The following is a 27,851-nucleotide window of genomic DNA, read 5'->3' as shown; positions in this document are numbered from 1 at the left end:
ATACACATCAAGGAGGCAAAAGAATTGCACCTGAATATGTACCCTTCTATTTTCAGAGATTCCTACGTGTAGGGAAAGAAAAACCTAGTATTTCTAAAACATTAGTGCAATAGGTTTGTATCTAATGCAGAATCCTGTGTATTTCACGAGAATCATATTATTTGTTACACAGTAGAGACAGAATCTCCTCATTCTCACCCCCTTAATCTTAAAAAAAAAAAAAAAAAAACGTTCTCTTAGTTCTATAAAAGCGTTGTAACCAATGAAGGTCGCAAAGCATTGCCAAAATAAATTTTGCGCCGAATGTACTAAAACAATGGCTAAACTACTGTATTTTTAATGTAGTGCGTGATCAAGAGCATGATTAGTGTCCTTCTCGATCTGAACCACACACATGCGTGTATGTGCACCACATTCATTTTGATTTGTGTTCTCCTGTCTTCTTACCCTGTTTGGCCTTGTTTCAAGGGTCATGCGTGTCTGGCAGGGGGAACCATCCTGTAGTCACACAGTTGTAGCCGAAACGTGTACGGTAGGTGGTAAATTAATTATGAACAGCTATTGTTAGTATACTTTATCAAGCACAATTGTGATGTTCATCCTAAGCGTTTGTTCAACTGCCCAATATCAAATCTCCCCATTTGTGTATCATGGCTTTCCCAAATAACTTGCCTGCATCGGTTGTGTGCGAGGGGTTTATTTTGTTGTGTAAAACTAACATTATAAAGACCTCTGTAGATCGAATGCACTCTGTCTTAATAATATATTGTTAATAAAGGAAGATGTTTTTAAAGCTCCCGCCTTAACCTTAATTTATTTCCTGTATTTAATAAAAAGAATACGTTATTTAAAAAAAAAAAGCTCAGCCAAGGGTACTGCTAGCAAATGATCAACACTGGCAGACCAGTCGTTCCTAAGGTTCAGAAGGATCTCTGTGACCAGTGCGAGGAGCCTCGTGAATTTACAGCTGTGTGGTGCGTAATGTTACCAACAAGCCATTTACAGTTAACAAATGCATGACTTGTGCATTTTAAAGGTCCTCCCAAGGCTATTGTTGGCAGTTGACAAATACCAACAGGCCATACTAAGGTACAGAAGGGTCTCTGGACAAGCGCAAGGAGCCTCCTGAAGATACAGCCTTGTTTTATGTAAAGTTACCGACAAGCCATTTATGTTTAACAAATGCATGACTCGTTGTCTTAACCCCTTCGAGGCTAATGACGAGCTGGGCTCGTCATGGCGCTTACCTGCCGTGCGCGGATGACAAGGCCAGCTCGTCATGAATAATGGTAATTTTCATCCTGCAGCACAGGACGGGAAAACGCCTAGCAGCCATGTGGTTAAAGATATATAAAAGCTCACACCAAGCATGCAATGTCCTTTTAAGTTGAACATGCATACAAGTACGAGGAGGGCTTGGGGCAACATTCTTGGTTATTGAATAAGTGAGGGTTTTGTCATTTTAGTCACCCATACCTCTTCAAACTGAAACAAGCACTGCGCAGAATACAATATCCGAAGTCTGAGAGACCGTGCACAGGAAGGCGTCACCCTCCGTGTCTCTCTCCCCCGGTCCCATTTCCTTTAAAGATGGCCGGGCATGAACAGAATGGTGTTTGGCGGTCTTGAGCAGCGCATCCAAGTGTAAAAACTGAATCTAATCCCTGGAGTCGTGAATACAAATGGCCGTCCCTGGGAGAGTCCAAGAAGGAAAACCCCCACCTTTTTAATAACCAAGAATGTTGCACTGACCAAAACAATGTTTGGTAGGAGCTTTGAAACTCTCATTCACTCGACTTTTACATATCTATCTTTAAAATCACAAGTCATGAATTTGTTAACCGGAAATAACTTGTCGATAACTTTACATAACACACGGCTGTAACTTCATGAGTCTCCTCACGCTAATTGCACAGACCCTTCTGATCCTAGGTATCGACTGGCCTGCTGGTATGTATCAGTTGCTAGCAATACCCTTGGCAGGAGCTTTAAAACGAATGAGTCCTGCATTTGTTAACCGTAAATGGCTTACCGGTAACCTTGCGTAAGGCAATTTGTAACTTCACGAGGCTCCTCGTGCTGGTAGCAGAAACACTTCAGAGCCTTAGGAACAATTAGCCTGTCGGTGTTTATCATTTTCTAGCAGTACCTTTGGCGTGAGCTTGCAATGCAATACCAATATATTAAGACAACAAACACTGGGTTCATTAGACCTAAAGAAGTCTTTACAATGTCAATTTTTACACAGCAAAATAAACTCCTCCCACACAACCGGTGCAGGCAGGTTACCGGGGAAATCCATGATACACAAATGGCCGAATTTTAATACTGCGCAGTTAAACAAACGCTTAGGCTGAATATCCCAATTGGGCTAGTTTGATCAAGTATGCTAACAATAGCTGTTTGAAATAAACCTTACTGCTGTACATGTTTTGTGTACAAGTGTGTGACTACAGGATTGTTCCCCCTGTCAGACACGCATGACCCTTGAAACAAGACCAAATAGGGTAAGCAGTATGAATGTCTGGAGAATACAAATCACTTACTTCACTTTGATAACTTTATTTCGGTCAAAGACCATAAAAGTGCAATAAAATATGTACAAGCACAATAATAAAACATAGATACTTTAGAGTTAAAAAGTTATTAAACAATGGTTATCAAAGGAGTAGTAAGTGTAAAAGCAGTAGTCCATTATTCCTTGTGGATAAATGCAGTTCTTCTCCGCCACATGCCGAATAGAAACCGGGAAACGGCAAAAACAATGAGGGGGGCAGTGTCATAAGTTAGGATTCTACAAGCATGTACACAGTGTCTGAAACCCAAGTTTTTGCATAATGGGATAATCCAGCACTTCCGAATTTCACTGTATGCTGGGCAAAAAAAGAGGATATGTATGATGTCTTTGCTGGCGTGATTACAGGCAGGGCAGTTAGCTTTCATCGTTTTTACCCATCTGCATGTAAATGCCCCAACCGGTAAGGAGCCGTGCCTCAATTGAATATATAATTTTCTTGCCAGTGGAGGCTGCACCAGGTCCAAGAATGCCTCCATCCTGTATTCAACTTTTGTTAAGAGGAACTCAGTGGACAATCTGCCCAGGGAAGTAGAACAGTGTAGCAGTTTAAGGTTATGCGATTTTACAGCTGCCACCAGTGCAGACCTTTGCATCCTCATACAGCTATCCTCCGGTGTATCCCAAAGTTGGGGAAGACCAATTTGGTAAAGGAGAGTCTTGACATGTACCAACCAAGGTGTATTCTTGATCTTTAGCTGCCCCCAGATAGTATTAAATTCTGCTCTAAACGGTTCAAGCTCCAGCACGGACCAGAGCCTTCTCCAATAGAGCAGAGGTCGTGCTGCCACCAGATCAGTAATAGGTTCCAGACCCAGGTCCAAGCGTAATGGTAGCAGGGGTGCACTTTGCGGAAGACCAAACAGATGAATCATAAAGGAATGCTTGACTTTCATTAGATTATATGCATTAGTGTGTCCCCAGAGTTCGGCAGCATATAAGGCTGCAGACCAGACCTGTGTTTTGTATATCTCTAGGGCAGGGGTAGCCGGTTTAAAAGTAGAGGCACTATGGAATCTGCCTACACCACCCATAATCTGTGCAAGTCTCAAGGATGATTTGGAGACTTGTTGGTCCCATGTGAAGTGTTAAGTCAAAGTCACCCCCAGGTATATAAAGGTCTTAACTCGCTCAAGTGGGATTCCATTGAATGTGGGGTTTGGGCGGGTGTGCCTCGGGGGGTTGAAGATCATAAACTTGGTTTTCTTCAAGTTGATCTCCAGACCCCGCGAGGCACAGAAAGAAACAAACCTGTCCAAAACCCGCTGGATGCCCGATTATGTCCACGACAACACCAAGGTGTCATCCGCAAACATCAGAGCGGGCACCCTACTAGTAGCCATGCGTGGAGCATCGTTATCCCTGACACAATTAAGTCTATCTATCAGGCCATTGACATACAAGCTAAAGAGAGTAGGGGCCAGTACGCAGCCCTGGCGTACTCCCCGAGTAACAGAGAAACGATCGGATAGTTCCCCATTTTTCCCACACCTCACCTGGGCGTAATTCCCAGTGTGAAGCCGGGTTATGGCATCTAGTAAATAAGGAGGGAGACAAAGTTCCTCCAACACCATCCAGAGCCTCTCCCTAGGGACCAGATCGAATGCGGCCCGCAGGTCCACAAAGACAAGGTAGAGGCTGCCACCCTCTACTCTTGCAGTTTTCCAGTATAGGACTTGGAGACGAAAGATCTGGTCCAGAGTCGAGACCCCTGATCTAAAACCGGCTTGGAGGGTGGTCAAAGTTTTGTTTTCCTCCATCCAGCCCAATAATCTCTCCAGCAGGTTTCGGCCCATCATCTTTTGGGTAGTGTCAAGTAGACTAATTGGTCTGTAATTTGATGGAACGAGCGGACAGCCCTTTTTAAAAATTGGAACAATCTCTGCTCCCAGCCAGGTCTCAGGTACTGGGGAGCCCTGTAAGAAGCATTGAACAGAACCATCAAATATTGGGCCCAAATCTTTGGCTGAGAACGAAAGAGATCTCCAGGGAGCTTATCCAGACCCGGGGCCTTATTCGGGAGCAGTTTCTCAATTGCCAGTTCAACTTCCCTGAGTGTAATATTGTCTAAACTATGAGAGAGTCCCAGTAGGGGCATCCTTTCTCACTGTTGCGAGACAGGATCCAGGTCCAGGGCCCAAGACCTCCGGCAGTCTACACTCGTGCGGGGGGTCTGGGGCCATGGGAAGCTCGGGAGCCTGGCTGGAGCTATAGTTTCGACAGGGAGAAATCCCTGCACCCGGGGCCCCCAGCAGTCAACACTCGTGCGGGAGGTCCCAGGCCGTGCCAATGCAGGCGACCGAGATCCCGGAGCCCAAGGCCCCCGGCAGTCGCCTCTCATGCAGGGGGTCTGGGGCAACCAGGATCTCCGAAGCCTGGTTAAAGCTAAGATTTTATCTGAAAGAGACACGTTAGTGATAGATTCCTTACCTTAGAATTTCCCCAGGCGCCAGACTGGATCCGGAAACTTTTGCGTAGCAATACCCCTGCGCGTCGGTAGGCGTCGTCTGCGGCTCCGCGTCCGTCGTCGGCGTCATGAGCGCCGGAATGACGTCGTCAGAGTACTTAGATGCCGCCCATGCGCGCTGACGTCAGTTCTTCTTTTTTCCGCACCAGCTAGCGCAGATCCAGAAGAAGCTCTACCCCCAGTCAATTTTTGACTGAACTTTTTGATCTATCTTTTTGTCGAGTTCTCGACTCTATCGGTGCCAGGGATGCCCGGGTTCAAGCCTTGCTCGAAGTGCGATCGACTCATGTCGGTCACGGACCCCCATCGCCGGTGCCTGAAGTGCTTAGGCCTCGACCACGACGATCGGACCTGCTCCGACTGCCGGGCCCTGACGTCGAAGGCTAGGCGGGAGCGGTCCTGCAAGCGGCTCGAGCTGAGGCAGTCGGCTCCGCGCCGCTCCATGTCCCGGTCCCGGTCCCACGGGAGGTCGAGGTACAGGTCGCGAGGTCGGAGTCATCGAAGCTCCGGAAGTGGACACCGATCGTCTGGTTCCAAGTCCTCAGGTAAGAGGCATGAGAGGTCGGAGCGACGTCATCGTTCCTCCGACCCACCCCGACGCTCGCACGATGCGGCCGGGGGCTCGGGCGACACCGCCCACGCGGCTCGCGGGAGTCGCAAGCGTCGCCGCCTGCCCCACACCTTCGGGTCCCTGGGCACGGCGCGACGCCGGAAGAGGTCGAGAGGTACCTCATGGCCATGAGGGCCCTCTCTCCTCAGTCTGTTCCCGTGGCGCCTTCGGGCCCAACTGTTCCGTCTGGAGGTCCTACCGGGTCGGGCGCTTCGGCCCCGACGCCGTCGGGTGCTTCGGCCCCGGCGCCGCCGGCGACTTCGGTCTCGGCGCCGCAGGACCTCCCCGGATCCGGAATCGAGACGACGCCGGTCGACCTTACGACCTCACCGGCGCCGTCCCCACGGGTGTCGCCCCCGGCACCCACTGTGGTTGCCGCCCCCAATGTTTCCTGCGGTCCGACTCAGGCGCCGGATGGGCACCGCTGGGCGCCGATTCCGTCAGCCTTTGGGGAATTTTATCTCCACGAGGAGGCCCTGTCTGCTAATCCTGGTTTACAGGACACAGGTGACGAGGAAGATTGGGAGGGGTCCGAGGACCCTCTGGCACTAGATTGCCAGTCTCAGCAGGACTGGACATATGAGCTTGGGGAGGCCAGTGGTATTGACACATCGCCAGACACTGGATTTAACTCACCTCCGACTGTGGCTTTGGAGGCGGGTTCTACTTATAGCGTAGTGTTGACGAAGGCAGCTAAGGCCTTAAACCTTAAGCTCCCCGTCGCGGCCGTGAGGACTAACCTCCTCACAGAGGTCCTCAAACCGCAGTCAAACTCCATTGAGCCCCTGCTGCCGTTCAATGAGGCCTTGTGTGACGTTCTTGTGGGCACTTGGTCCAAGCCCGCCACAGGCCCGCCTGTGGATAGGAACGTGGCCAGACGCTACCGCCCGGCCCCGGGCGACCCATGCTTTCTGTCCACCCATCCCACCCCGAGAGTCTGGTCATCCAGGCCTCAAACTCCTAGACCGCATTCCCGTCGGCCCCGCCCGACAGGGAATCCAAGAGATACGAACAGTTCGGGAAGAAGGTTTTCTCGTCTGTTAGCTTAGGGCTGCGGACTGTGAATACCGCCTGTCTCTTCGGCCGCTACACCCACACTCTGTGGGACACGGTTGCGGAGGTGCTGCCACAATGCCCGGAGGAGGTCCAGGCTAAACTCGGCCAAGCCCTTGCGGAGGGCCGAGATGCAGCACGCTTTTCTTTTCGGTGTGGGCTGGATACAACGACTCACTGGGCAGGGCGATGGCAACGACAGTGGCGGTTCGACGCCACGCCTGGTTGAGATCCGCCAACTTCTCGGCCGATGTCCAGGCCACACTCCTGGACATGCCGTTTGATGGCAGTCGCCTCTTCGGCGACCAGGCAGACCATGCGCTGGAACTTTTCAAGGACTCCAGGGCTACGGCCAAGTCCTTGGGCCTCACGGCCCAACGCCAGCAATCGGGTGCCTTTCGCTCCTTTCGTGGCCACGGAAGGGGCGCCCCACCAAGTACTGTCAGCCACGTGCCGCAGAATGTCCAACAGCGCGGTGGCGGACGTGGAAACCGCCGTGGCGGCGGTCGGGGACCTCGGCCAGGCCAGTCCACACCTCCCTCAGCAGCACCTGCCTCAAAACCTTCCTGGTCCGAGTTTTCAGGCCCTTGTGACGCCTGTGGGAGGCAGGGTTCGCCATCACCTCTCCCACTGGCACACAGTCACTTCGGACAGGTGGGTGCTTCAAATTATCCGAAGGGGCTACTCCCTCCCCTTCGAGACATCCCCTCCATCCATGCCACCGCAATGCCACCGCCTGTCGGGGGATCACTTGCAACTTCTGCAATAGGAAGTCACGGCCCTCTTGGCCAAGAGGGCCATCGAGCGCGTTCCTGGGCCAGAAGTAGGGTGTGGATGTTACTCCCACTACTTTCTGGTGCCCAAGAAGGGCAAAGGGGGCCTACGCCCTATCTTGGACCTGCGGAACATCAACGACTTCCTCCGGAAGGAGAAGTTCAAGATGCTGACTTTGGCTCAGGTCCTAGCTGCCCTGGACCCGGGAGACTGGATGGTAGCGTTGGACCTGCAGGACGCCTATTTCCACATCCCCGTCCTGCCGGCCCACCGGCGTTACCTGCGGTTCACGGTAGGCCAAGAGCACTTTCAGTTTACCGTGCTCCCCTTCGGCCTTACCAGCGCCCCACGGGTGTTCACGAAGGTGATGGCGGTGGTCGCAGCTCATCTGCGCAGGCAGGGGGTATCGGTCTTCCCCTACCTCGACGACTGGTTGTTGAAGGCGGGCTCGCCCCAGGTAGTCATCACCCACCTCCAGACTACGGCCGACCTCCTGCACTTGCTGGGGTTCACATTCAATGTGCCGAAGTCACACCTGTGTCCCTCTCAGAAGCTCCTCTTCATCGGAACGGTTCTCGACTCGGCGCAGTTTCGGGTTTACCCACCCGAACAGCGGGTTCGGGATATTCAGGTTCTGATTCCCATCTTCCAGCCGTTATCCCGAGTCTCGGTCAGGCTGACGCTGCGGCTTCTGGGGCTGATGGCCTCCTGCATCCTTCTGGTGCATCACGCCAGGTGGCGGATGCGGGCTCTGCAGTGGGACCTGAAGTTTCAGTGGGCCCAGCATCAGGGCAACCTGTCCGATCATGTCTTGATCTCGGAGGGCACTGCGAGACAACTGCAGTGGTGACTCACGGACCGCGACTGGGTCAGTGGCAGATCCCTCTCCCTACCCCACCCGGAGCACATGGTTGTGACGGACGCGTCCCTCCAGTGCTGGAGAGGCCACATGGGAGAGGCGGAGATCAGAGGCCTCTGGTCTCCGGCGGAGTCCCGGCTCCATATCAACATGTTGGAGCTGTGGGCGATTCGTCTAGCACTGAAAGCATTCCTCCCCTCTGTCCGAGGGAGTGCAGTGCAAGTGTTCACCGACAACACCACCGCCATGTGGTACTGCAACAAACAAGGCGGAGTGGAGTCGTGGACCCTTTGCCAGGAGGCTCTGCGCCTATGGCAATGGCTGGAACATCAGGGCGTGACCCTGGTGGTTCAACACCTGGCAGGCTCTCTGAATGCCAGGGCGGACGAACTTAGCCATCTGAAAGAAACACGTTAGTGTTAGATTCCTTACCTTAGAATATCCCCAGGCGTCAGTCTGGATCCGGAAACTTTTGCGTAGCAGTACCCCTGCGCGTCTGTAGGCGTCGTCTGCAGGCGTCCCCTGCGGCTCCGCGTCCGTCGTCGGCGTCGTGCGCCGTGATGACGTGGCTGGAGTATATAGACGCGGCCTCCGCGCGCTGACGTCAGTTCTTCTTTTTTCCGCGCCAGTAAGTGCAGATCCGAAGAGCAGTACTCCGGTCTTTTGACCAAGTTTTTCGAATTGTTATTTCACTCTTTGTGCCTGATAGGATGCCTGGGTTCAAGCACTGTGATGACTGTGAACGCACGATGTCGGTCACGGACCATCACCGCCTCTGTCTCCGGTGTCTGGGCCCCGACCACGACGTGGACTCCTGCGTCGACTGCCGGGCCCTCACCAACAAGGCTAGGCGGGAGCGGTCCCGCAAGCTACTGGAGCTCCGGGTGTCGGCCCCACGTCGGGACCGGGAGCGGTCCCGGTCCGGCCGGAGGTCGAGAGAGCGTTCGAGGGAGCGGTCGCGGAGCCGCGCCGAGCGTTCCGGAAGTCGACACCACTCGTCGGGCTCATCAGGTAAGAAGCACAAGAAGTCGGGGCGTCGTCATCGTACCCCCGACTCCCCCCGACGCTCGCGCGATGCGGCCGGGGGCTCGGGTGACCCCAACCCCGCGGCTCCGCGAGAGTCGCCGGCGCGGCCTGCCTCATACCCTCCGGTCCCTGGGCACGGCGCGACGCCTGAGGAGATAGAGGCGTTCCTCATGGCCATGAGGGCGCTCGGTTCTCCGACGGGGCCTACGGCGCCTTCGGGCCCAGTGCCACCGTCTGGGGGCCCTAGCGGTTCGGGTGTCCCTGCCTCGGCGCCGTCGGGTGCTCCGGCCCCGGCGCCGCCGACGGCTCCGACCCCGGCGCCGCAAGGGCCTTCGGGATCGGTGCCGGCTGGTCTTCCGGCCTCTCCGGTGCCGTTACCATCGCGGTTACCCCCGACGCCGTCCCAGCGCGGCGCCGGTTCTCCGGTGCCGGCTCCGGCCGGCAACGGGGCTCCGACGCCGGCTCCGGGCGGCGCCGTCCCCTTACCTTCCCCGACGCCGGACGCGGAGTCGGACCGGCGTCGCTCGACGCCGGGCTCGGCGCCGGTGGGGCCCATGAACCCCGAGGAGCCGGTCTACATCGTTGACTCCGAATACGGAGAAGATGAAGAGTTCGGTGAAGGTTGGGAGGGGTCCGAGGACCCTCTGTCACGCGAGTGCCAGTATGACCCGGACTGGACAGGTGACTTGGGGGATGCCAGTGGTCTGGACGACTCTCCTAACCCTGGTTTGGTCTCTCCTCCTTCCGTGGCATCGGTGGAGGGAGCTGCATATTCAGTGGTGCTGATGAGGGCTGCCAAGGCCTTACACCTTGAGATCCCCGTCGCGGCCGTGAGGCCTAACATCCTCACTGAGGTCTTCAAACCGCAGTCATGCCCACAGGAGCCACTGCTGCCGTTTAATGAAGCCTTGTCAGACGTTCTGTTGGGCACGTGGTCCAGGCCCGCTTCAGGTGCGCCTGTTGATCGGAACGTGGCCAGGCGCCACCGTCCTTGTCCGGACGACCCCCAAGTTCCTGTCTACCCACCCCACTCCTGAGAGTCTGGTGATCCAGGCCTCGACCTCCCAGTCCGCATTCCCGTCGGCCCCGCCCGACCGGGAATCCAAGAGGTATGACCAGTTTGGCAAGAAGGTCTTCTCGTCCATTAGTTTGGGCCTGCGGTCTTGCAACACCGCTTGCCTCTTGGGCCGCTACACCCACTCTGTGTGGGATACGGTCGCGGAACTGCTGCCAGAATGCCCCATGGAGGTGCGGGCAAATCTCGGTCAGGCTGTGGCTGAGGGCCGAGATGCAGCTAAATATTCGATACGGTGTGGTCTTGATACGACCGACTCGCTGGGCAGAGCTATGTCAACGACGGTGGTGATTCGTCGCCACGCCTGGCTGAGATCCGCCAACTTTTCGGCAGATGTCCAGAATACATTGATGGACATGCCGTTCGATGGCTGTCACCTGTTCGGTGACAAGGCGGACCACGCGCTGGAACGCTTCAAGGACTCCAGGGTCACGGCCAAGTCCTTGGGTCTCTCGACCCAGCGCCAGCAAACGGGTTCGTTTCGCCCCTTTCGTGGCCAAGGAAGGGGCGCCCCCACACGTGCTGCCAGCCACGCGCCGCAACAATCCTTCCAACGCGGTGGCGGCCGTGGAAACCGCCGTGGAGGCGGTCGGGGACAACGGCGGGGTCAGACCACACCTCCCCCCGCAGCATCTGCCTCTAAATCCTCCTAGTCCGTGCTTTCGACCCCATGTGACGCCAATGGGTGGCAGGGTTCGCCATCACCACGCTCACTGGCGCACGATCACATCGTACAGGTGGGTGCTGCAAATCGTCCGAAGGGGCTACTCCCTCCCCTTCGAGACCCCTCCTCCAGCCATGCCACCGCAGAACCACCGTGTGTCGGGGGACCACTTGACACTTCTGCAGGAGGAAGTTACGGCCCTCTTGGCCAAGGGGGCCATCGAGCGCGTTCCTGGGCCAGAAGTAGGGCGTGGTTGCTATTCCCACTACTTTCTGGTACCCAAGAAGGACAAGGGGGGCCTACGTCCTATCTTGGATCTAAGGAACGTCAACGGCTTCCTCCGGAAGGAGAAGTTCAAGATGTTGACGTTAGCTCAGGTCTTGGCTGCTCTAGACCCACAAGACTGGATGGTAGCGTTGGACTTGCAGGATGCCTATTTTCACATCCCCGTCCTGCCGGCCCACCGGCGTTACCTGCGGTTCACGGTAGGCCAGGAGCACTTTCAGTTTATCGTGCTTCCCTTCGGCCTTACCAGCGCCCCACGGGTGTTCACAAAGGTGATGGCGGTGGTCGCAGCCCATCTGCGCAGGTTGGGGGTTTCAGTCTTCCCCTACCTAGACGACTGGTTGTTGAAGGCGGGCTCGCCCCAGACAGTCGTCCACCACCTTCAGATGACGGCAGACCTCTTGCACGACCTGGGGTTCTCCATCAATGTGCCGAAATCACACGTGTCCCTCTCAAAAGCTCCTTTTCATCGGAGCGGTTCTGGACTCGGCGCAGTTTCGGGTTTATCCTCCGGAACAGCGGGTCCGGGATATTCAGGCTTTGATTCCCATCTTTCAGCCGCTATCCCGGGTTTCGGTCAGGTTGACGCTGCAGCTGCTGGGACTGATGGCTTCCTGCATCCTTCTGGTGCATCACGCCCGGTGGCGGATGCGGGCTCTGCAGTGGGACCTGAAGTTTCAGTGGGCCCAGCATCAGGGCAACTTGTCCGACCACGTCTTGATCTCGGAGGGCGCTGCGAGACAACTGCAGTGGTGGCTTACGGACCGCGATTGGGTCAGAGGCAGATCCCTCTCCCTTCCCCAACCGGAGCACGTTGTCGTGACGGACGCGTCCCTCCAGGGCTGGGGTGGCCACTTGGGAGAGGCGGAGATCAGAGGCATCTGGTCTCCGGCGGAGTCCCGGCTCCATATCAACCTGTTGGAGCTGCGGGCGATTCGTCTGGCACTGAAGGCATTCCTCCCCTTTGTCAACGGGAGTGTGGTGCAGGTGTTCACCGACAACACCACCGCCATGTGGTACTGCAACAAACAGGGCGGAGTGGGGTCGTGGACCCTTTGCCAGGAAGCTCTGCGCCTCTGGCAATGGCTGGAACGTCAGGGTGTGACTCTGACGGTTCAACACCTGGCAGGTTCCCTGAACGCCAGGGCGGACGAACTCAGCCGTCGGTGCTCGATGGATCACGAATGGCGTCTGAACTCGGACGTGGCGCAAGGCATCTTTCTGCGATGGGTAGAGCCTTGGTTAGATCTATTCGCCACAGAAGAGAACGCGCAATGTCATCAGTTCTGCGCGTTGGAGTTTCCAAGACGGCACTCGCACGGCGACGCCTTTCGGCGCGAGTGGAGTTGCGGTCTGTTATACGCCTTTCCGCCTATACCACTTCTGCCCAGAGTGCTGAAGATCAGGCGCGACCGGGCCCAAGTTATCCTTGTGGCTCCGGACTAGGCTCGAAGGTACTGGTATCCCGAGCTACTCAGCATGTCAGTCGGTCCCCCGATCCGCCTGCCCCTTCAGGAGGACCTTCTGTCGCAGCAGCAGGGGACGGTCCTCCACCCGAACCTGTCCAGTCTCCACCTCCATGCTTGGAGATTGAGCGGCGGCAGTTGAGGCCATTTGACTTGCCTCCTGAAGTCTGTGATGTAATTCTGGCAGCCAGGCGTCCCTCCACTAAGTCGGTATACGCCTGTCGGTGGAACAGATTTGTGGCATGGTGCACAGCAAAGGCTGTGGATCCTCTTTCTGCCCCTCTTTCAGAGGTTCTTCTGTTTCTTCTTTCTCTTGCCCAGCAGGGCTCTGCTCTGGGCACTATCAAGGGCTACCTTTCTGCCCTTTCAGCCTTTCTGAGGCTTCCTGATCAGCCTTCTTTGTTCAAGTCCCCGATTGTAACGAGATTCTTGAAGGGCATCACACACATGTATCCACCTGTTCCGTTCGTGATGCTTCAGTGGGACTTGAACCTGGTTCTTACCTTTCTGATGTGTGCTCCCTTTGAGCCCCTTCATTCTTGCCCTCTTCGTCTCCTGACTTTGAAGACGGCTTTCCTGGTTGCCATCACCTCTGCCAGGAGAGTGAGTGAGCTCCAGGCTCTTTCTGTCCAACCTCCTTTCCTGTCCATTCATCCTGACAAGGTGGTTCTGAGGACTAGACCTTCTTTCCTGCCCAAAGTAGTTTCTGCTTTTCACATCGGGCAGTCCATCACCCTCCCTTCCTTCTTCCCGCCTCCGCATCCTTCAAAGGATGAAGAGCGGCTCCATCGTCTGGACCCAAAACGTGCGCTTTCATTTTATATGGATCGCACACGCCAGTTCCGGGTGGATGACCAACTGTTTGTTGGCTACGTGGGTGCGAAGAAGGGACGGGCGGTCCATAAACGGACCATCTCTCGATGGGTCATTCTCTGCATCAAAGCGTGCTACTCTTTGGCTCGGAAGGAGCCTCCTGTTAGGCTGAGGGCCCATTCCACTCGGCCACTGCGGCTACTACTGCCTTGGGCCGGGGAGTCCCTTTGCAGGACATTTGCCAGGTGGCTACGTGGGCCTCGCTGCACACTTTCGCGAGGCACTACTGCCTGGACAGTCAAGTCCGGAGGGATGGCTTCTTTGGCCGTTCTGTCCTCCAGGACTTTCTGGTGTAGGAATGTATTGGTTCGCAGACCCACCACCGGGGTTGGTATTGCTGGGGTATCTATTCTAAGGTAAGGAATCTAACACTAACGTGTTTCTTTCAGATGAACAAGTTACTTACCTTCGGTAACGATATATCTGTAAGAAACATTAGTTAGTGTTAGATTCCTTACCGAACCCACCCATCCTCCCCGTTCTGCGAACTGATACCTAGGGTTAAGGACATCCCTTTCAGGGCCCTAGTTGTACATGGCACCAGTGTTGGTTCTCTCATGGCTCTGCGTCTCCTGGCGCGGAAAAGCTGTGTACAAAGAACTGACGTCAGCGCGCGGAGGCGGCGTCTATATACTCCAGCGACGTCATCACGGCGCACAACGCCGACGACGGACGCGGAGCCGCAGGGGACGCCTGCAGACGACGCCTACCGACGCGCAGGGGTACTGCTACGCAAAAGTTTCCGGATCCAGACTGACGCCTGGGGATATTCTAAGGTAAGGAATCTAACACTAACTAATGTTTCTTACAGATATATCGTTACCGAAGGTAAGTAACTTGTTCGTCGGTGCATGATGGATCACGAATGGCGTCTGAACTCGGACGTGGGGCAAGGCCTCTTTCAGCAATGGGGAGAGCCTTGGTTAGATCTATTCGCCACAGAAGAGAACGCGCAATGTCATCAGTTCTGCGCGTTGGAATTTCCAAGGCGGCACTCGCTCGGAGACGCTTTTCGTCGCGAGTGGAGCTGCGGTCTATTGTACGCCTTTCCGCCTATACCACTTCTGCCCAGAGTGCTGAAGAAGATCAGGCGCGTACCGGGCCCAGGTTATTCTGGTGGCTCCGGACTGGGCACGAAGATACTGGTATCCCGAGCTACTCAGCATGTCAGTCGATCCCCCGATTCGTCTGCCTCTTCGGGAGGTTACTGAAATTATTCCACGGCGGCCATCTTGAGTGTGGCCCAGAGCAGTGAGAGTGCTCTAGTGGTTCACATAAAAGGAGCCCTGTGTCAGCGCTCGCGAGATCCTTTGCCAAATACTATCTGGAAACGCTACCTGTTAAGGGCTAACAAATACTGCTGTTTCTGTCAGCTGTTTGAGTCTTTTTAATGATAAAAAATCGTCATTTTTAAAATTGTGTTTTTCACTTTGTGATGCAGACAGCACACCCCTAGGCCTCCTGCACGCATTTTCGCCATCATTCTACGGCTCTAGTGGCCGTTTTTGGGCTTTATTTGGGGTTACTGAAATTATTCCACGGCGGCCATCTTGAGTGTGGCCCAGAGCAGTGAGAGCGCTCTAGTGGATCACATAAAAAGAAACGGATGCTCTACCGCGCTAGCGGTCGTGCTTGCGGGAGCACCGTCCCTAGCGCCGGAGTCTCGCCTGAGTCAGCCCGTCTGCGCCCGTCAGCGTCCCGGAGGCGCTTGGGGCGCGAGGCAGGTGGGTCTTATTGAGCACATAGTAGGATGTACACTAGAGATGAACTTCTGTCCTATAATGTACATACTGCTCCATGTCAGCGAGTCATCCCTTACTCTGCAGGGGCTATTTCTAAGTGTTTCACGTGCGGTTGGATTCCTGGTTCCACTGAAACCCCCCCTTGCAAGCTTTCCCCTTTAGGCAGTAAATGTGCATTGCTGAACACTAGGTCCCTTCCTCAACACGCTCTAGACATCCACAATTGGTTGACTCAAGATGAAACAGACTGTCTCTTTCTCACGGAGACATGGCTGGGCGAGGGATCGGAACCTGATTTAGCTATTGCCATCCCCCCTACGCATGTTATTTTCCGTCGAGATCGAATTAAAGGTAGAGGAGGCGGAGTGGCGCTCATTATTAAGAGGCACATTTCTTGCACTATCTTATCTGTGGATGATCTACCAGGCTGTGAGACTCTTGCCTTCTCCTTAAAGCTTTCTCCCCATCAATCTTGTTTGGGGATCCTGTTGTATAGGCCTCCTGGTCCTCTTGGCTCTTTTACCGAGGACCTGTTCTCGATTATCTCCACACTTAGTCTCAGGGCCAAACACTGCCTAATTCTAGGGGACTTTAACATCCATATGGACAAGGGTGAGGATCCTGAAGTGCAAAAATTCCTGGATATGACATCTTCGGTGGGACTTCACATGCACTTGCAAGCCCCCACCCACGAGAAGGGGCACATTTTGGATCAAATTTTTTCGACCATTCCGGTGTCCCTCTCCTCCCTTGCCCCAGTCCTCTGGTCGGACCATTTCCTAGCGGACTTCGTGATAGAACATCATCTGACGACCACTCGCAAGGTGCAGCGGCAAACAGCACCTTTGCCTAGAGCCTTTCACAATGTCACCCCAGCCATGCTTACCCAGGCCTTAGAAACCTATCCTTGTGTTCTTACAGGCAGGTTGGAGGACGATGTGGTGTGTTTTCAGAACTGGCTCACCGCACGTCTGGAAACCTTGGCACCACCCCGCCAGGTTAGATCAGAACCGGCAAGAGTGTCGGCGCCGTGGTTCTCTGCTACATTGGCTGGCAAGAGAAGGCATTGCAAGAGGCTGGGGAGAATTTGGCGGAGGCAGTATGATATATCTGCTAAGCAGTCCTATAGAGAAGCAGTGAAGGAGTATCATAAGGAAATCATTGCAGAGAAAAAATCCTTTATAGCTAAAAGGATTGAGGAAGCAGATAACTCCTGCAAAGAGATCTTTAAGATTGTTAAAGATTTTATCTCTCCCTCCTGCTGCACTCCTACGTCTGTCTTCTCGGAACCATGGATCACGGAGCTTGCAGCATTCTTCACTACTAAAATCCGCACCATTCAGTCGGCCTTGCAAGGAGCCCATAACATCTCGGTTTCGGGATCCGGGGCTGACGGCTCTCTTAATCCCAGGGTACATTCATCTGTATCAGACACGTATACCCCGGGTCCTATTCTTGACTGCTTCCCTGCTTTAGAGCTTCAGGCCTCGCTTGACCTCTTATCCAACTTGAAATCTGGCTCTCCATCTGACCCTTGCCCTGCCAAGTATCTTGCGACTCTGGCACCTGCTCTCAACCCTATCATCAACCCTATTATCAACTTATCCCTGAGCATGGGCAAAGTCCCCTCAACTTGGAAACAGGCCCTAGTCCTTCCCCTGTTAAAAAAACCAAATGTAGATGCCAAATTGCATTCCAACTATAGGCCAATCTCGTTGCTGCCCGCTTTGGCCAAATTAGCGGAAAAGCATGTACACACCACCTTAACCAACTATCTAGAGGTTAATTCCTTATTACATCAGTCACAGTCGGGGTTCAGATCTAACTTGAGTACTGAAACTGCACTACTCGAGGTGACCGAGGCTGTGAAGGAAACTCTGGACAGGGGTGGAAAGGCCTTGCTCATCATGCTAGATCTGTCGGCGGCCTTCGACACCGTCCCCCACGACCTTCTCCTTACAAGACTCTGGGAGATTGGCCTAAGGGGAACGGTGTTCGAATGGTTTCAATCTTTCTTGGCCGACCGCAGACAAACGATCTGGGCCCCCCCTTTCTCCGCCCCTATGCCGCAGCTCGAGGTGGGGGTTCCGCAGGGCTCCATACTCAGCCCCTCCCTTTTTAACATCTTCATGACACCATTGGCGGCATGTGTGGAGGAGCTAGGGGCCCAGATCGTATCCTATGCGGATGACACACAGCTCCTGTTCACGTGTGACAGGGGCTGTGACTTCGACGGGGCGGCCATCCGGAAGTGCCTGGAGTTTGTGTTTGATTGGTTCGGGAAAAGCGGCCTCAAATGCAACTCGGACAAATCCGAGATATTGTTTTTCGGCTGTCCTGCCGACCCGAGATGGAAGCTTTGGTGGCCTTCGGCCATGTTCCCCCCCGGCCAGCGATTCTGTTACAGCAAAGAATCTGGGCATGTTGGTCGATAACACCCTCTCCTTCAAAGCCCAGGTAGCTGGCCTGACAGGGAAGTGCTTTGCCATCTTAAGGATGTTGAGAAAGTTTCTGCCGTACCTATCTTTGGAACATAAGAAGATAACGGTGCAGGCCCTGATAGGCTCTCGCCTAGACTATGCCAACATCCTTTACTTGGGTCTTCCTGAATATCTGCTGACCCGTCTGCAGATAGTCCAAAATTCAGCAGCCAGGGCAATCTTTGGCCTTACCAGAAGAGCCAGGGCGAGCAATCTCCTTGCCACTCTGCACTGGCTGCCGATTCGCAAGCGCATCTCATTTAAGACCTTAACTACAGCTTTTAAGGCGCTTCACAATCTCGGCGCTGGCTATTTGCAGAGAAGGGTCAATTTCTATCTTTCATCTAGACCCTTGAGGTCTGCTGCCCAGGCCTATGCCATGGTACCGGTAGTGAGACGTGTTCGCTGTGGAGGTCGCTCTTTTAGCTACCTTGCCCCCCATCTTTGGAACACTCTGCCCCTGATGCTGCGAACGTGCCCTAATTTGTCCGCCTTTAGAAAAGGACTTAAAACGTATCTCTTTGCTCTGTAAGTTGTTCCTTGGATTTCTAGTACCGTTTGGCTGTCTTGTTGGTTGCTGGTAGTTTGTGAAGAGGATCTATAGCGCCGGGACGCTCTTTGAGCAGCTGAGCGCTCTAGAAAACACCCAGTAACATAACATAACATAACCTTCTGTCTCAGCAGCAGGGGACGGTCCTGCACCCGAACCTGTCCAGTCTCCACCTACAAGCTTGGAGATTAAGCGGCGACAGTTGAGGCCATTTGACTTGCCTCCTGAAGTCTGTGATATCATTCTGGCAGCCAGGCGTCCCTCCACAAAGTCGGTATACGCCTGCAGGTGGAACAGATTTGTGGCATGGTGCACAGCAAAGGCTGTGGATCCTCTCTCTGCACCCCTTTCGGAAGTCCTCCTCGTTCTTCGTTCCCTTGCCCGGCAGGGCTCTGCTCTGGGCACTCTTAAAGGGTACCTTTCTGCTCTTTCTGCCTTCTTAAGGCTTCCTGATCAGCCTTCTTTATTCAAGTCCCCCATTGTAAGTAGATTTCTGAAGGGCATCACACACATGTTTCCTCCTGTTCCCTTTGTGATGCCCCAGTGGGACTTAAATCTTGTTCTCACTTATCTGATGTGTGCTCCCTTTGAGCCACTCCATAACTGTCCTCTCCGTCTTCTCACCTTGAAAACTGCTTTTCTGGTCGCCGTCACCTCTGCCAGGAGAGAGAGTGAGCTCCAGGCTCTTTCTTCTACTCCACCTTTCCTATCTGTTCATCCTGACAAGGTGGTGTTACGTACAAGACCTTCCTTTCTGCCCAAGGTTGTCACGGCCTTCCACATCGGGCAGTCCATCACTTTGGCCACCTTCTTTCCGCCTCCGCATCCCTCGAAAGAGGAAGAGAGGCTCCACCGTCTGGATCCAAAACGTGCGCTCTCCTACTACCTAGATCGCACACGCCAATTCCGGGTGGATGACCAACTCTTTGTTGGTTACGTGGGCGCGAAGAAGGCAAAGGCTGTACACAAGAGGACCTTTTCGAGGTGGATCATCTAGTGTATCCAAGCATGTTACTCCATGGCAAGGAAGGAGCCCCCTGCTGGGTTGCGGGCTCATTCCACTCGTGCCACGGCAACTACGACTGCCCTGGGCCGAGGAGTCCCTTTACAGGACATTTGCCAGGCAGCTATGTGGGCCTCGCTGCACACGTTCGCAAGACACTACTGCCTGGACAGTCAAGTCCGGAGGGATGGCTTCTTTGGCCGTTCCGTCCTTCAGGACTTTCTGGTGTGATATTGGTTCGCAGACCCACCACCGGGGTTGGTATTGCTGGGGTATCTATTCTAAGGTAAGGAATCTATCACTAACGTGTCTCTTTCAGATGCACAAGTTACTACTTGTGTAACGATATATCTGTAAGATACATTAGTTAGTGATAGATTCCTTACCGACCCACCCATCCTCCCCGTTCTGCGAACCGATATCTAGGGTTAAGGTCATCCCCTATCAGGGCCCTAGTTTCATGGCACCAGTGTTGGTTCTCTCATGGCTCTGCGTATCTGGCGCGGAAAAGCTGTGTATCAGAACTGACGTCGGCGCGCATGGGCGGGGTCTAAGTACTCCGACGTCATTCCGGCGCTCACGACGCCGACGACGGATGCGGAGCCGCAGATGACGCCTACCGACGCGCAGGGGTATTGCTACACAAAAGTTTCCGGATCCAGTCTGACGCCTGGGGATATTCTAAGGTAAGGAATCTATCACTAACTAATGTCTCTTACAGATATATCGTTACACAAGTAGTAACTTGTGCGACAGGGAGAAGACCCAGTGCCCGGGGCCCCCAGCAATCGACACTCATGGGGGAGGTCCCGGGCCGTGCTGGCACGTTGAACCAAACTCCCTGAACCCTGGGGCCCCCGGCAGTCTGCTCTCATGCGTGGGGTCCCGTGGCGCACAGGCCCGAGGCTCCAAAACCAGTTCTGGCAGCCCTTCCTGGGGCTGGCACCCAATTTCCTCCAACTCAGGGCTTGTGTAGAGTGAATTAAAGTGTGCCTCCCACACTATAGGGGCAATATTCGAGACCCCAGTGTCTCTCTCACCTGTCACTGAAGAAGTAATAATTAGCCAAAAGGTCTTAGAATCTTTTAGGAGTAATGCCTGTCTCAACTCTTCCCACTTAGATTCCTCCCACTCACTCTTTGCTCTAATGAGCACCTTCTTGTACAGTAATCTAGTTGTTCTAATTTTAAGGATATCCTTAGATTTGATTGCCTTGAGTAGGTCTTTCTTTGAGTTTTTACATGCATGGTTGTGCCATGGATGTGTTTTATTCCGGCGCAACTTAGTCCCACTGACCGGATAGAATACATCCTCTAGACTCTCAACTAACTTTCTGTGGGTCCCTATAGTCTGCCCATGGGAGCTGGAGTTTCCCATATCGCTTATTAATGGAACAGCTATCCGATAGATTTTTGCGAGACGAGTAGGAGAGTCTAGGCAAGAAGGCCATTTGACTCTTCTCCTGTTAGATATAATATGTGGTGGGACTATCGGAGTGGAATTAGTCAGGATTAGTTAGTCCAAATACACTGGGTTTAAGCGTTAGGACCAGCGCGTTGTGGTCACTATCGTGCCGTACAACAACCCCGAAATCTTTAAACTTGCCCCAATGTTTGGCTTCCAGCATGAGATAGTCGATGGTGGAAGTTCGATTTGTCCTATTATATGTGGGCAGGCCGGAACTTTCGTTGCTGCCCCTTCCATTGCATGCCCGCAGAGACATTGCAAGGGTCAAGGCCTTGATTTGTAATACTAACGGAGTCCAGGCCTTAACTGGGGCAATTCTTGGGGCTGGAATTTGCCAGAGCAAATCGACCTCATCCACCTCACACAACTCGGATCCACCCAATGGTTCGAACTGACAGTTCAGATCGCCACCAAGAATGATCGGAGTTGCGGGGTCAAGTGACTGGAGGAAATGGTCGAGTGCTTGAATAGTACTCTATTCTTTCCGTTCACTGTAGGCCTAGAGTAGATATTAATAATAGCCAATGTAGATCTACTAACAGATGTTATCAAAACACATTGGATATCTGGGGCGTTTGTGTCCACCTTTACAGCCTGCATGCCTAAGTGGAAGCCTACCCATATGGCAAGGCCACCCGAGGGGCGGCCTTTCCCACCTGAGACTGCAGGGATATCAAAGGTAGCAAAACCGGGACTGTCACTCGCCTCGAGGGACCAGGTCTCTTGCATCAGGCAAATGTCATAAGTGGTCATAAAGAAGGACCAGTCTGGTACGAGTAACTTGGTCTTTAGGCCTGCAACATTCCACGAAAACCCTCCCCAAATTGCTGCCAAAGGTGAATCCCGTTCGGGTGGGAGAGAGGATTTCTGTTATATTGTGGTCTCCTATTGTGAGACGATTTGTGAATTGGGGTAGGGTAGAAATAGGACAAGTGCAAAGGGAATATTTGCGACTCTCTGTGGGAAGGGGTTCTACAGATGTGATCGACAGCAGAGGAGTCTCTGAAATTAATTGTTATAACATCCCCTGCCACTGTTTTAGGGCCCCTTCCAATCCAGTCTACTCTTCTCACTGCCAATATGTGACCTGAAATGTTAGGAGGTAAGGGTCTATTTAGCCTCAGCCACTGTATACACTTATTATGTAGGTCTACCTCCTGTTCTCTCTTCCCCTCACTGAGGGGTGGAACACCCACTAGGGCCACTACGTATGGCTGTGCTTCTGGAGGCAGATTTATTGTCGGCAATTGTTTAAAGGTTGCCTTAGGTGGGGGAGGTCTTGTTAAAGGTACTACTTTTTTCGGTAACATGAAAAATGGGACCCTCTCTGTGTTTAGATTAATGACCAGGGGAAAGAGAGAGAAACAGCAATATAGGTATACAAAAGATCCCCCCTCGGCCAGTACATATTTCTATAGCTAATTTCACACTACTTTTTTCGGTGCCATGTTTTTACCCTCCTTGGGATGTTGACTAGATTTAACATTTTGACCCGCAGAGGGAGATATGGTAAGACCTGGTGGTTTGTCTACAGGTGTGGGAGGGGGGTACGAAGTTTGAAGATTTAGCGGCAGTAGTTGCCGGTCCTGGTTTTCTATTTGGTACTGCTAGAACAGTGGATTTAGCTACCTCAGGACAGGGTACCTTTGTAGAGTCGCCGACTGGAACAGGGGGTGACGAGTTACCTTGGGAATTATGTGGCTTAGTTATCCCCATAGTCTTATTGTTTAACATGGAAGATAATCTATCAAGTTTTGAAACCAGAGGTTTGATATGGGAAGCAATTATTTGCTCTAAACTGTTCTGGAGATCCGTCACCATATTGGTGACCCAGCAGGGTATCCCTGTAGTTGGGTGCCGGGGATGGTCAAATGGGGTTACCAAGTTATGATTGGGCTGTTTCTTTGTACCTAGATTTTTAGGGAGACTATCCTTTTTTGTCTTAGAGCCCACCCTACCAGGTTTTGATTTTACCACTGGGGGAGAGGAAGTCAGGATGCAGGGTTGGTCGTCATTGTTAATGGAGGACTCAACTAAAGCCAAAGATGAATCCTCAACTACTGGGGTCTCCACCGGGATCTGTGCACAGGGCAGCTCGGCAAAGGTGGATGTTAGATAAGGATCGTGGGATGGATGGCAATAGCCGAGCAATCTTAACCATAGTCTTTAGAGCTTATTGTGGGTGGGACGGATAATCTTCTTTCGGTATTTTCAATTGCAAAGGCGACCACCCCTATGGTCTGTTGTAGCATTTTATCAATTGCCGTCAGTGTTGGGAGGGACTGTGGCATTGTGGCCTGAACTCTAGTATTTGGACGTGAAGCAGATGGTTTAGTTTTCTTGCCCTGGATACTCCTATTTGCTGTAGGTTGCCTCGTTAATTAACAGCAAGATATGAGGGAAAGTATAAAAAGACCGGATGAATCCAACACAGGAGTAGATTATCGCTCGCACTCTTATGGGAGGCAACTATCACAATGGCCCGCAAATGAAAGGGAAAAGCGGATAACAGTACCTTCTGGAAGAGTGCCGGATACTTTCAGGATTAAGTGCCACTGTAAGAGGGGTGGCCCGTCCCGTCCTCCTCCGTTCACCGACGGCCACAGACGGCCCGCCCTCTGCCCGGGCGCGTCCCGCTTTGCGGTGACGTCAGCAGCCTGCGCCTCGCAGTCACTGCCGGGAGATGTAGTTCCTGTGGGCCGTTTCCCTCACAGCGTGCGAGCCCCGTCCTCCGGTCCGGGAGCAGGGAGGACAAGGATGCGCCAGCAAGTGCCGAGCCGTTTCCCTCACGGCTGTCCTTACAGCAGCAACAGTTTTCCAAACCCCTGAGGTAAGCGCATGCAAACACAAATCACAATTGATGTGGTGCACATACAAGCATGCGTGTGGTTCGTGAATGACACTACGCATGCTTTTGAGCACATACTACATTGAAAATGCACTGGTTTAGCCTGTGTTTTGGTATATTCTGTATAAGATTTATTTTGGCAATGCGTCATGCCTTTCAACAGTTATGAATATTTACAACAAGGGGTGGTGAGGGACAGAGTCTCTGAATTAAGCAGAAAGCTCTCACCCAGTCAAGAGATCAGGGCTAGATCCAACACCGTTTTTTAGCTCACTGCACCATCCCAGTTTCAGAACCCGGCTGTATGCAAATTAGTCTGTTCCTGTCCCAGTGCATGATGGGAACAGGGCAAACCAAACTACAAAAGCCAATTCTTACACTGGGAAGGAAACAAGCTCCCGGGGACCGGTTTCTGGCATTACAGCCGTCTTCGGCCCGGTTTGCTTGAATCCTGATGGTGCAATGAGCAAGGGTGGGAGAGAGTGGTCTGCTCAATTCAGACACTCTGTTCATCACCACCCCCTTTTGTAAATCGATTTTGGCCACTATAGGTGTGGCAGGGTATACTCAGACATGAGTCCCTTTCTCACTGCTCCATCAGGATTCAAGCAAGCCGGGCCGAAGAGGCTGAAATGCCAGAAACCGGTCCCCGGTAGCTTGTCTCCTTTCTGGTAAAGAATTGGCTTGGTAGTTTAGTCTGCCCTGTTCCCATGATGCACTGGGCCAGGGACAGACTGATTTGCATATAGCCAGATTCTGAGCTGGGATGGGGCAGTGAGATAAATAACGGTGATGGATCAAGCCCTGATCTTTGGACTGGGTAAGAGTGGTCTGCTCAATTCAGACACTCTGTTCATCACCACCCCCTTTTGTAAATCGATTTTGGCCACTATAGGTGTGGCAGGGTATACTCAGACATGAGTCCCTTTCTCACTGCTCCATCAGGATTCAAGCAAGCCGGGCCGAAGAGGCTGAAATGCCAGAAACCGGTCCCCGGTAGCTTGTCTCCTTTCTGGTAAAGAATTGGCTTGGTAGTTTAGTCTGCCCTGTTCCCATGATGCACTGGGCCAGGGACAGACTGATTTGCATATAGCCAGATTCTGAGCTGGGATGGGGCAGTGAGATAAATAACGGTGATGGATCAAGCCCTAATCTTTGGACTGGGTAAGAGTGGTCTGCTCAATTCAGACACTCTGTTCATCACCACCCCCTTTTGTAAATCGATTTTGGCCACTATAGGTGTGGCAGGGTATACTCAGACATGAGTCCCTTTCTCACTGCTCCATCAGGATTCAAGCAAGCCGGGCCGAAGAGGCTGAAATGCCAGAAACCGGTCCCCGGTAGCTTGTCTCCTTTCTGGTAAAGAATTGGCTTGGTAGTTTAGTCTGCCCTGTTCCCATGATGCACTGGGCCAGGGACAGACTGATTTGCATATAGCCAGATTCTGAGCTGGGATGGGGCAGTGAGATAAATAACGGTGATGGATCAAGCCCTGATCTTTGGACTGGGTAAGAGTGGTCTGCTCAATTCAGACACTCTGTTCATCACCACCCCCTTTTGTAAATCGATTTTGGCCACTATAGGTGTGGCAGGGTATACTCAGACATGAGTCCCTTTCTCACTGCTCCATCAGGATTCAAGCAAGCCGGGCCGAAGAGGCTGAAATGCCAGAAACCGGTCCCCGGTAGCTTGTCTCCTTTCTGGTAAAGAATTGGCTTGGTAGTTTAGTCTGCCCTGTTCCCATGATGCACTGGGCCAGGGACAGACTGATTTGCATATAGCCAGATTCTGAGCTGGGATGGGGCAGTGAGATAAATAACGGTGATGGATCAAGCCCTGATCTTTGGACTGGGTAAGAGTGGTCTGCTCAATTCAGACACTCTGTTCATCACCACCCCCTTTTGTAAATCGATTTTGGCCACTATAGGTGTGGCAGGGTATACTCAGACATGAGTCCCTTTCTCACTGCTCCATCAGGATTCAAGCAAGCCGGGCCGAAGAGGCTGAAATGCCAGAAACCGGTCCCCGGTAGCTTGTCTCCTTTCTGGTAAAGAATTGGCTTGGTAGTTTAGTCTGCCCTGTTCCCATGATGCACTGGGCCAGGGACAGACTGATTTGCATATAGCCAGATTCTGAGCTGGGATGGGGCAGTGAGATAAATAACGGTGATGGATCAAGCCCTGATCTTTGGACTGGGTAAGAGTGGTCTGCTCAATTCAGACACTCTGTTCATCACCACCCCCTTTTGTAAATCGATTTTGGCCACTATAGGTGTGGCAGGGTATACTCAGACATGAGTCCCTTTCTCACTGCTCCATCAGGATTCAAGCAAGCCGGGCCGAAGAGGCTGAAATGCCAGAAACCGGTCCCCGGTAGCTTGTCTCCTTTCTGGTAAAGAATTGGCTTGGTAGTTTAGTCTGCCCTGTTCCCATGATGCACTGGGCCAGGGACAGACTGATTTGCATATAGCCAGATTCTGAGCTGGGATGGGGCAGTGAGATAAATAACGGTGATGGATCAAGCCCTGATCTTTGGACTGGGTAAGAGTGGTCTGCTCAATTCAGACACTCTGTTCATCACCACCCCCTTTTGTAAATCGATTTTGGCCACTATAGGTGTGGCAGGGTATACTCAGACATGAGTCCCTTTCTCACTGCTCCATCAGGATTCAAGCAAGCCGGGCCGAAGAGGCTGAAATGCCAGAAACCGGTCCCCGGTAGCTTGTCTCCTTTCTGGTAAAGAATTGGCTTGGTAGTTTAGTCTGCCCTGTTCCCATGATGCACTGGGCCAGGGACAGACTGATTTGCATATAGCCAGATTCTGAGCTGGGATGGGGCAGTGAGATAAATAACGGTGATGGATCAAGCCCTGATCTTTGGACTGGGTAAGAGTGGTCTGCTCAATTCAGACACTCTGTTCATCACCACCCCCTTTTGTATTTCAACAGTTATGAAGCTTTTTAAAATCTAAGAGCTGTTTTTTTTTTTAAAGATTAAGGTGGTGAGAATGAGGTTATGGTGTCTCTAGTGTGTAATAAATAATATGATTACCAGTAGGTAATTGATAGTGGCCTCCGTGAAATACACAAATGGGACCCCACGTGAATCCACTTTAGATACTAACCTACAGCACTTATTGTTTAGAAATATTATGTTTTTCTTTCCCTTTACATAGGTACCTCTGAAAATAAAAGGGCCCATATTCAGGTGCAAGCCTTGCGCCTCATTCATGTGAATGTAATGCATGTAGAGAAAAGCAGGGACGTATATGCAGCCCTGAAGAAGGCCCTAGACCCACATGGGCTCTGTGGGTGGCCCGAAGAAGGTTTTACATTCATCTGGAGTGATTGAGAGAATTCTGCTCAATTTGAATTCGGTTCTTGTTTTGAACTATGCCCTTGGTACCCTGTTAATAAAATAGTAATTCTTTTTGGGCATTTTGGAGACTTTTTTTCAACTGGATCCCTGTTTTATCCAGAAAGATACCTTGTATAAGAACTTCCATTCAAGGTTGAGTCCGCCCTGATGGTTCTACCCTACCAGGGTGTGGATAGGTGCCGATGATGAATCATGCCACTATTTATTGGTGAGGCGTCTGCTCAAAATCATTGGATTTTCCAGTAGGACTTCTGAGAGGTTTCCCTCTTTTCTTTGTTAACTGGTTGCTCTTTGTGTATGGATATTATGTTGGGAGAACAGAACTAGGCCCGTCTTCTCTCGGCTCTTCCTGTGTGAAGAAAATTGACTTTTTTACATTTTATTTTAGAAATGGGTTGGGTAGGTGTGATTAAGAAAACATTTGAAAGATTTTAACTTTGAAACCTGGAAGTTAAGAATGACCATGATTTTATCAAAAGTTATAGTCCATATCTCTCTATGCACCAACAAGTGGTTGCTCACAAACCTGTTCAGGTAGAGGTCTGTAGGAATGATGGCTCTTTTTTCCAACAGCTGATTATCTGTCATTTCTATTAGGGCTGTCCCTTTTTTGGAGGAGAGAGGCTGCAGCCTGCAGGGGTTGAAATTGAGTGTGGA

At 52.4% G+C, this 27,851-nt stretch overlaps 1 protein-coding gene across 1 annotated transcript in view; it reads left to right on the top strand.

Annotated features, from left to right (window-relative positions):
- Positions 1 to 27,851, top strand: part of LIN9 (lin-9 DREAM MuvB core complex component) — a 604,858-nt gene that overhangs the window by 94,265 nt on the left and 482,742 nt on the right. The window lies entirely within an intron of this gene.

Source organism: Lissotriton vulgaris, chromosome 6 (genome assembly GCF_964263255.1).
Source record: "Lissotriton vulgaris chromosome 6, aLisVul1.2, whole genome shotgun sequence".
Taxonomy (NCBI): domain Eukaryota; kingdom Metazoa; phylum Chordata; class Amphibia; order Caudata; family Salamandridae; genus Lissotriton; species Lissotriton vulgaris.
The sequence above is the reverse complement of the archived record's forward strand: the minus strand, read 5'-3'. Positions and strand labels throughout refer to the sequence as shown.